At 50.6% G+C, this 9,993-nt stretch overlaps 1 long non-coding RNA gene across 1 annotated transcript in view; it reads right to left on the bottom strand.

Moving 5' to 3' along the window:
• Positions 1-8,298: 8,298 nt before the first annotated feature.
• The window catches only part of LOC104870734, a 46,209-nt gene continuing 44,514 nt past the window's right edge, over positions 8,299-9,993 (bottom strand). The window contains exon 3 of the long non-coding RNA XR_782580.2: positions 8,299-8,450. This is a non-coding gene — a long non-coding RNA (uncharacterized LOC104870734). The remainder of the gene's footprint in view (positions 8,451-9,993) is intronic.

Below are 9,993 nucleotides of genomic sequence, written 5' to 3'. Positions count from 1 at the left end.
CTATCCTAGGCTGGTGGCCACTGCTCAAGCGCATGGTCCCAGCTGTGGCCTCTGTATCCCATTCTGACCTTCTTGCACCAATCCATCTTGAGGGTGGAGTGCTTGCTCCTCTTTGAGGAGGGCAGAATCCAAGATGCCTTGGGGTCTCTCCCACGAAGGGCTCCCCTAAACATCAGGGTCCGCCCTGGCCCATCCTGGTAGTGTACAGTGTCCCAAGCTATATTATAGGGCTCCTCGGACCTCTGCGTGATTCTTGCCTCTTACAGTTTGTACCCTGAAAGGAGCAGAAGGTGGAAAAGAGGTCTTTTATGGCACTCCGGCAGCTCGGTCCTAGCTCATTGCCTGCTCACTTCCTGAGCACCTGCCCGTTGCATTCTTGCTTTCCTTTGTGAGCAGCTAAGAATCTGCCCTGACGCAGGCTCCATGCGCTCCCAGCCTCTCCCTCAGGCTTACTCTATACTCTCTGTTCAGCCCTGAGCTTTCTTTGCAGATTCCACAAATCCTTTTGTCTCTCACAAAGCCCAGCTCTTGTCAGTCAAAATCCTTTGGTTTTCCAGACTGTTATCTATACAGCAGATTTCAAGAGCCTGTTTCAGAACTCAAAAGTCAAGTGTTTGGCCTTTGTTCTAGACATGATCCTCCTTTCCCATGAGATCCAGGAGACAAGAATCCACCTGAAAGCTGGCAGAAAGGTAGAGGGAACAGGGGCAAAGTAAAACAATTCTCTGGCTGCCTGGCCAGGTGTAACAGCTGTGAGGGTTTCACAAGAGGTACACTGAGGCCCTATCTCCCTTACCTGAGAAAGTGGCCTCATGGGGCAGCAGGTTCTTTGCAGATGCAGTTAGATAAGATAAAGTTTTTAACATTAACATGAGCTCTAATTCAACGAGTTCTGTGAGAGAAGACACAGACTTAGACACACGATGAAGATGGCGATGTGGAGATACAGGCTGAGGCTCAAGCGATGTCTAGAAGCCAAGGACAACTGAGGATCTGGGGCAGCATCGCATGCTCGGAAAAGGCAGACAGGTTCTCCTCCCGGCCCTCTGAGGGAGCCTGGCCCTCTCTGCCCCTTGATTTCAGACTTCTGCCTTCAGGACTATGAGAGAAGACTGCTGCTGCCTCAAGCTCACGGTGGTCTAGGAAACTAATCCAAAGAGCTACAGAGCACCTGGTGCTACCACAAGATGCTGGTCACCTCCTTCTGTGCTACCAGCTTCCAAGTTGGCTGAGAGTACTAAGGAATCACGTTTCAGCTGGCAAACATCTATCCCATCATATCTGAGGCAAGACAGGAAGTCTGTTGGCAGCAGATCCTGTTGGCTTTAGGAGTGGATGGAGCCAGGAGCCATCTCTGCCAGCTCTGTCTCGTCTCCTGGACCTGTCCTGTACCCTTCACAGCTCCACATTTCTGCCCGCTCCACTGATCCCCACTTTGGTCCCTCCTCCTTGTGACTGTTTTCTACCAGTTTTCTTTCATCTCTGACCTTTAAGCCCATCTACAAGTGAATTAATCAGTCTCTATCCTGAAAGCCCACTCTGCACAAAGCAATATTGCTTGCATGCTGACACAAAACATGCATTACCCAGCCAGAGCCCCAGCCAGTCACTAGCTCTACATTTATAAAGTGATCAACTCACAGGGTTGCTTTGAATGAGCTAGCGTGTGCGAGGCCCATGTAACACAAGGAGTTAATGTACAGTAAACACAGAGGTCAAGGGATGGCACGTAGCGAGTATCTTGTGTGTTCCCTGATTCACAGACACAATCATGGATACTCAGAGTCTTTTAAAACCAAAAGTACAGCATCTCAAAACAAGCTTTGGACAGAGACTCGCCATCTCCTAAAGTCACACAAATGCAGAGGGAAGCTCAGGGGCTCTGGCACCTTCTCCAAAGCCACTGAGCCTGGGAGAAGCACAGCTGGGAGCCCGCGAGGTTCCCTCGCCAAGCATCAGCTTTTCCATGCTGCCTGCTTGACTTCTGCCTTCACCCTGGCTCTCCGCTGTCGACCAAATAATCCAGGCTTCCCTCGTCTTAAGCTTACCCTTCCTTCTACTCTGCTTGGACCTGTCTGCCCGATGGCAGCACGGATCATCTGTCTCTTTTTCCATTCTCGGGTCTCACAGAAGCTGTGGCCACTCAGCTTTCCCACATCTCCAGTCCTCACTGACCGCACTCCCCGTGACGACCTTGTCTTCTCTCTGGATCTTCCCCGAAATGCTCTCCGAAAGGCCACCGCGCGTCTCCGTGTCAAGCCCAGTGGTCTTCCCTCAGGCCATCTGTCCCAGCCTCTGTACAGCTGCCCCCATCGCCCACCGACTTCCCTTGGCCCCTCAGGACCAGAGCACCCTCTTCCTCCTCCTGGGACCCAAGGACTATGTGACACCTGTGCTCCCTGTGCCCCACAGGGTCCTCAGCCCTGAGCAAGTGAATCCAAGTCTGACCCTGCTCCAAAGCAGGGTCCCCCGGTCCACTGGAAAGAGAAGAGAGATGTCAAGATCTGAGTTTTCCTTTCCTTTAAACTACAGCCTAAGGAAGAGATGAAAAGCTTTGCAAAGTTCTTGTTTCTCCTAAGGGGGAAAAAAATACTGTCTCTAGGCCAAGAGAGAAAAAGGGAAAGCTTAAACACACGGGAGGTCTCCTCCGAGGAACCATGAATTCACCTGGCCACTGGCAAAGGAGAAGGGGCAGGGAGAGGCCAGAAACCCTGAGAAGCTGACGACCCTCGAGATGAGCAAGAGCAGCCTTGAGCCAAGGGTGCTGAGGCCAGGGCAGGAGGTGGTGCACAGAGCGAAGGCCGTGTGTGGGAGGAGGGGACCCGGGGAGACCCTACGGGTTGGGCTCCAACAGGGCCCTGTTGGTGACTGCAGCGAAGGACACATGGAGCTCGGAAGCAAAGGGGAGGGGAGGCAGCCGAAGAGTTGCTGCGCTTGCCTTGAGTTAGGGGACTTCCTTTCCACCGCTTGTGGGGAAGAAGCCTCCAGAGAGAGGCGGGTGCGAACCGGCTTGCGTCTTGCTGCCTGTGGGGTGCCCAGGGGCTGCTACTTCTTGATCCTGATCGCAAGCACTGGAGCCTGTAAAAGTCAGACTGACGGCGCCGGTGAACCCCTCAGGGGGATCTGTACATCCTCTCAGGGATGCGTTGGGGGGACCTGCCTGGTGCGTTTGCAGAGCCCGTCCCAGTCTCCCCAGGTGCTGTCTTCCCGTCACAAAGGCTCGGTGGAGTGGGGGAAGGGAGGCTGGATCAAAACAGGAGATGAGGGGACCCCTGCGAGGCTTCCGTCAGAACACCTGCGCCCGCCCGAGTGAGGAGTGGAGAACTCGGGCGGCGGGCACTCAGGCCCGCGCAGGATGGTGCCTAATGGGCTGCACCGGGGGGAGCACAGTGGGCTAGGAGGCGTGTCACGTGACAGCCCAGGGTCGCAGCTGCTCTCTCATCACCAGACACATACTCAACACCCACAGATGGAGGGGTGAAAGGCTGGCTTTGGCTCACAGTTTAGAGGTTTCAATCCATGGCTGGCTGCCTTGGGATGGCAGAGCAGCACGGCAGGAGAGAAGCAGCTCCTGGTATGGCAGACAGGAAGTGGAGAGAAAGGAGGAGCCAGAGAGGGAGATGAACCCGCCCAGGCCATGTCCCCCATGACTGCCTCATCCGACCAGGCCCAGCCTCCTACCAGCAAGTAGGCTATGAGCCCCATGATTCAATCACTTTTTAAAAGCTCTGCCTGTGATCACATGAGGCTCTCAGGGGGCAGCCCAATCTAAACTATTAACACCAGGGCAGGCTGTTATGACTTGTATTTAAATGGTCCCATGAGGTCTCATACAAATGAAGTGGGACTTTTTCAGAGGTGGCTGGACTAGAGGGTGACACTGGAATTGATTCATGGTGTAATGCTAGACTCAAAGACACTAGGATTAAGGCCATGCACGCTACCTGCCCTAAGTAGCCTGAATAAGATAAAAGGGGCGGGATGGCTCTGTTAAGGTCCCTTGCTTTGCTACCATGTGGGTATCATGGACTGTTTTCTTCTGCCATGCCACTCTGCCTTGGAGCAGCCGATTATGGACTGAACCTCTTCAAACTGAGCTAAATAAGCCTTTCCTATTTTAACTTTGGATGTTGGTGTTTGGTCTCAGCAATGAGAAAACAACACCTAACACACAGGGGCTTCTCCAGCCCATCACATGGGGCACCTCGTGCCACCTGTGGAGCTCTGGCTTACATCCCATGGCCTCTCCCTTTCCATCGTTCTCAGCTGCCACATTCATGGGATGCCATCACTACAGACTCCAACTTCCTCCTCAACCTCCTCTTGCTTCTGTCTCTTCTTGCCCTTCCTGGTGGCCAGTGCTGTCACTGGAGCTTGTTTTCACAGTGCAATGTCCACCAGCCCCTGGGATCCCAGGTCTGCTCCCTCCAGCCCCTCTTTCACATCTCTGGAAAACAAGTCCTGCTGAAACACACATCTGGTCTCATAACTCCTCCCTCACACTGTGACTGCCAACTGCCTGTGGCTGGCACTCAAAGCCCCTCAGACCTGGTTCCAAGTGCGACTCAGGCACAGCCCATGTGCCCCACCTGCACCATCAGCCCCACATCTCTCCGGGCTCTCCTTGCCATGGAACTTTGACTCGAGGTCGTCCCTTCACTGGGAGTGTTCAGCTGCATCCATCTCTTACCTGCAGATGCTCCTAAATCCCTCAGGCCCCTCCATCAGAGCCAGGATCATAGGAACCCTCATGGTCAACCTGCCTGTGCCTCCTCTTGCCAGAATGAGCTCCTGGAACCAAAGGGCTCATGTGTTCATCTTTGTCCCCCAAGTGGTGGAACCTGGTGCACAGTAGATACTTGTAAAGGTTGAGAAATGAAAATAATGAAAGAGCCATGCAGATGGGTCCCTTATCACTTTCCAGGTACCTAGAAAGCCCTTTCTAGGAGTCAGGAGCACGAGAGCCACAGTAAGTCCTCCAACATCACCATGAGTGGTAGAGCAGGAGTGGAGCCTCCATGACCTGGACACTAAGCACCACACTGTCACCGAGCTGATCGGGCCAGGCCTGGACACCAGCCTGGACCTTCAGCAGATGGAAGCTGCACTCTGGGATCCATGGCAAAGCCAGGGTGAACTTATTTGAGATGAGCCGCCCTCCAGTGCCCTTTGAAGGCAGCAGGGTGTTATTTAATAAGGGAACATCTCCAGAATCTGAAGACAGGAATTAGTCAGTGGGATTCAGATCTGGCTTCAAACTCACAGGGCTCTCTTCAGCCTCAAAGAGAACCAACAGCTTAATGAACAAAGAAAAATGGTGAGTATTTAACAGAGAGCCACAGGGTTAATAGGAAGGGTATCCTACCCATCTTCTTGAGGAAGGGACACATGCATCATCAAAGCCTGGAAGAAGCCTCTTCTTCATTGCAGAAGGGATCATTTATTACTGCTTGGGTTGACCAGTTGTCCCTCACAAAGAAGCCCTGTGCAGGAAAAAGTTTGCTTTCCCTTTTTTATTGATATAGTATTTTCAAAAGGCTTTAATGCTTCTCATTAGGTGCTGTAAATAGCATAAGGATCCTCCATTAAATCCACTGTATGGCCATTAAGACCAACATTCTCCCACAGTGCTAAGCTGTAATTAAAGTTTTGCTGCTAACGTTTCATGACTTTCCGGTAACTATTCAAGTTGATACTTTCAGCCAAAGGATGCTCCTGCGTTCACATCCAAATGAGCAATTTGGGAAAATCGTAGATTTGCTTTACCCAGATGCCTCTATTTCAATAAGGATGTTCTTAAAAACTGTCTTCTCTTTTTTATCTTGAGCTTTGGATTGACTGAATTATTTTAAAGGCTCTTTGGCATCTGCTTACTCAAGGTGCTCTCATTGTGCCCTCTCCGCATCCATCACTGCCAGGTTTGCAGCTGCTTGAGTCTAGTGAGGGGTCACTGGAACCACAGTCTCAGTCCTCCTATTCGACTCAAGCGAGGGGTTAGTGTAAGTTCATAGACATCAGCAGTAATGCCTGCATGGGAACTCTGCTAGTCAGCTTCCCCATTGCTGGACACAATACCTGACTTTCACAGCTTAAAGAAGGAAATCGTTTATTTGGCCCATGGTTTCAGAGGTCTCAGTTTGCGGTTGGCTGGCTCCAAGGCAGAAACATCATGGCAGGAGAGCATGGCAGAGGAAAGCTGCTCAGTTCATGGTGGCCAGGAAGTCGAGCAGGAGAACCCAGAGGAAGGGGGCCAGGAACCAGATATGGTACCCAAGCTCACACCTCCATGACCCACCCAGAAGTTACTAACCCTCTGGGCAGCTCCCAAGTCAATCAAGTGGACAGTTAAGCTTAACCACCATAGATGAAATCTTGCAGAAAAGAAAAAGCAGTAATAATAAAAAGCAACCTAATTAATGTAAATGTAAAAATATGGTACATACCAATGTTAGTTTCTCTTATCATTGGCATCATAGTTGGGTATCTGTATCAGAGAGAGCAACCTGGTACAAGTATCAGTCACCATAAGTAGACTCAAAGCAAATAAGCAGCAACAGCAGTTTTTGTCCCCAACCTCACACATGGATTATTGTAAGCTGAGAATCTTTGGTGACTTAGCATCTAAAGCCCAGCTCTATGGAGGAAAAGATCTGTGGTGGAAGTCATTGAGAAGACATGACACCATCAGGTGAGTCGACCAAGATCATATAACACTAAAAAGCTGCCGGGTGAAGGTGGGAAGCCACGGCTGGCTGACTAAATTTTGGCTTTTCTTTGTTCAAAAACCAGACTGGATGGTTAAAGCTGTGGGGCAAAAAGAGTGGGCAGTTATTGCTCTGGAGGAAAATGAGCCTCAGGGTTTCTCCAAGGGCCTTATCACAGATGACGGTGGGATACACCTCATGGGCCTTCTGCACTGAAAAGTTGGTATTTGGAGCTGGGGCATTGCTTAGTGGTAGAGGGCACTCAAGTTTGGTCCCCAGCATGACAATCAACCAGTCAGTCAATGAATCAAGGCAATACTTTGCACGATATTCCTACAGGGCTGAAGGCTGCTCTGCCATTTTATGTCGGGAAGAACACAAGTATGTGTCCATCCAAGGTATTCCAGTGAAGGGCCAAGAAGAAAGCAAGAACCAGATGAGGAGGAAGAAGAGATCCAGAGAGGGACAGAGACGGGGTCTCAAGTGTTCCCATCTCTTAGGGGAGAATAGATTTGTGCTGAGTACCAGAACCATGCTGCTCTTCCGGCACACAGGGAGGTTGGTTTCTTACTTACAGTTTAGAGCTAAAGTGTCCTGCTTAGTGTACACTTTTCCCCAGTAGGGTTTTCTCCTTCTCAGTCCTATCCCTGGACACCTCTGAGAGGCATCACTGAGAGACTTCATCCCAGGTGAAGAACCAGAGGGCAGCCACTACCTGCAGCTTGAACTCCGGATCTCAGAAGGGAGGACCAAGGGCATCTCCTGAAAGTGCAGGTACATGGAGCTCACACCTGCTTGGGTCTGCCCAAAGTCAAAGGCTTGTCCAGAAGGTAAAATAAGGGGAATGGGGCATATGTATGAAGCATAGCTCCCTTCAAAAGCAGCACAGTTGCCCAGGAATGAAGGACTAAAGGGAAACGTGGAGTAAGACTTTGACAACTAGTTTGGGCTTCCTGTTCCAATCAACACAGAAATATTTTTAACACATATTGAATGTTCAGCATTTTCATTCCATTAAGAGGAGACTGTAAATCCTAGAAAATGTTATTCCTACTTCAAAATTTTCTCATCTAGCGAAATGAGATGAAAAGCTTTCCCATATGTAATAAGACAAAGCAGATTAAATTTGGTGTGAAATTAAGCATCAGGAAGAAGGGTCCCAGAGGCCAGTCTAATCCTGGGAGCCTTTGAGAAGTGGTTATCTCAGTCTCAAACAGCAAATGGATTTACATGGGTGGAGGAAAGATCAAAGAGTTCGAGGACAGTGTGTGTGAGGGGACCTGGTGAATGTGAGGGGCGTCATGGTCTGCAGAACTTTCTCTCATCTTCCGGGTGATCTCTTGTGGTGGTTCACTGGGATACATCAACTTGAATGGACTGAGAAACCCCTAGCAAATCAGTGGAGCGCAGTTCTGGGTGTGTCCATGAGTGATTGACACATAGGCTGCAAGCTGAGGAGGGAGGACCCTCCCGAATGTGGGTGGCACCAGCCAATAGGCTTCTGGCCTGGATGGAATAAAAAGGGAAAGGAGGAAGCCTGCCCTTTTGCTTCTTTGAAGGAGCTCCAGCCTTCAGCACCACCTCTGGATGTTCCTCTACAGGTTCTTCATCCCTTTCACGTAGAACTTCAGCTTCCAGCCTTACTCCAACTGGACTCTGCAGTGAGCTCGGGGCTTTGATCTTTGTCTGGATCCTCTGAGTCTTCCACAGACTCCTCAGGTGGCCACTGCAAACCTGCCGAGTAAACTATATATATAGGGAGAGAATATTAAATCTGTTCCCCTAGTGAACCCCGATGGGCACATATCTGCTTTATCAGGTTTAAGAAGTGTCTCTGAAGATGAGGATGAGGTAGGGGAATGTGTGACAGAAAACAAAGAGTCCTCTGAGTGTGGCTCCCAGCAGTCTATCAGAAGATCCTTCAGGAAACCCTGCCCCCAGGAACTGCTGGGTCCACCCCCGGGCCTCCGCTCCCTGCTCCTCAGGGGCTCACTCCAGGGTGGAAGAGGCATTCGTCATCTTCCCATGAACACAGCTTCTGGGTCACCTCTCCTCTGTCCCCGACCCAAACAGCATAGCACTCTTCTCCCCAGAGCTGCCTGTGAACTCATGGAACACTAAGGCTCACTCAGCTGGGGATTCTCAGTCAAGAGGGCATCGTCTGGGCCAGCAGGAAGAAGCCACAGCGGGGGTGGCTTGTCCTTATGAACATGTGGAGGTCTCAGAAGAGTGTCCAACAGCCCACTGAGCGTCCGTTCCGTGTGTCAAATCCATTCCAGTCAGATTCCAGCTCATGAGACCATCAATGGCCAAAAGCATCAACCAGAGAGACAACAGCAGCCAGAAGAGGGGGCTTCCTTTCCGCAGTCAACCAGGAAGCCTGTGTCCCTCCTGCCAGCCCCAACACCAATCATGGAGCGGTCAGGGCCTGGGAGAGAGGGGAGAGAGAGGGGAGAGAGAGGGGAGAAGGAGGAAGAGGAGGAGAGGAAGCACAGGAGGAGGGAAGAGGAAGATTGTGTGGCAGAGGGAGGGAGGCTACTGGGTGACTCTCCCTGTGGCCAGCAGGCAGGGAGAAATTTGAACCAAACTTGGTGAGGTCCGCAAAGCAACAGCACCGCCTCCTGAAGGTGAGAGTGACACTGTCCAAAGAACTAAAGGATCTGAGAGCGAAGCACAGCCTCCAGCCAGAAAATCCAGGGTGCTGCTGCCTCCAGGAAGGAAGTTTGTTTCAGCAGATGTTGAAAGCAGACAGCCCAGAGTTCCCGTGACACATGCCAGGGAGCTGACACCCCACGGAGGCCGGTTTTACCTGTATCTGTGAGGAAACTGATATGTTCAAGTTTCCAAATTTACTATTCAGGCTTGTAACCTAAACAGTGGCTCACTCAGTAATAATTCATAGGTGTTTCTTATCAAAAGTAAGAAGCAAAACATGAGCTCGGTAACAGGAGCATAAAACATGTAATTCGCGATGCTGTTTTCTTTTCTCTCCTGCTGTTGTCTTAAGTGACAGCAGAAGCTACTTTCACAACAACGCCAGTTTCACTCAAAAGAAAATTCCCCACCCATGCCTGCTTACGTGACACCCCTTTTATCCTGCAAGGCACCTGACACATCTATGCCAAAACCTGCATTTCCATAAAGGAGCATCCTTTAAACTAAAGCACTTGCTACAAAGCAGATTTCGGTGGTGCTGACCACGGTGAAATTACCTGAGTGGGATCAGTATGTCCTAAATAATGAAAATGGCCCAAGGACCTATTTTACCAAAAAAAAAAAAAAAAAAAAA

This window comes from Fukomys damarensis, unplaced genomic scaffold (assembly GCF_012274545.1).
Source record: "Fukomys damarensis isolate Sample0158 unplaced genomic scaffold, DMR_v1.0_HiC HiC_scaffold_24, whole genome shotgun sequence".
In the NCBI taxonomy this organism is placed as follows: Eukaryota; Metazoa; Chordata; class Mammalia; order Rodentia; family Bathyergidae; genus Fukomys; species Fukomys damarensis.
This window is presented reverse-complemented; position numbering and strand designations above follow the sequence as displayed.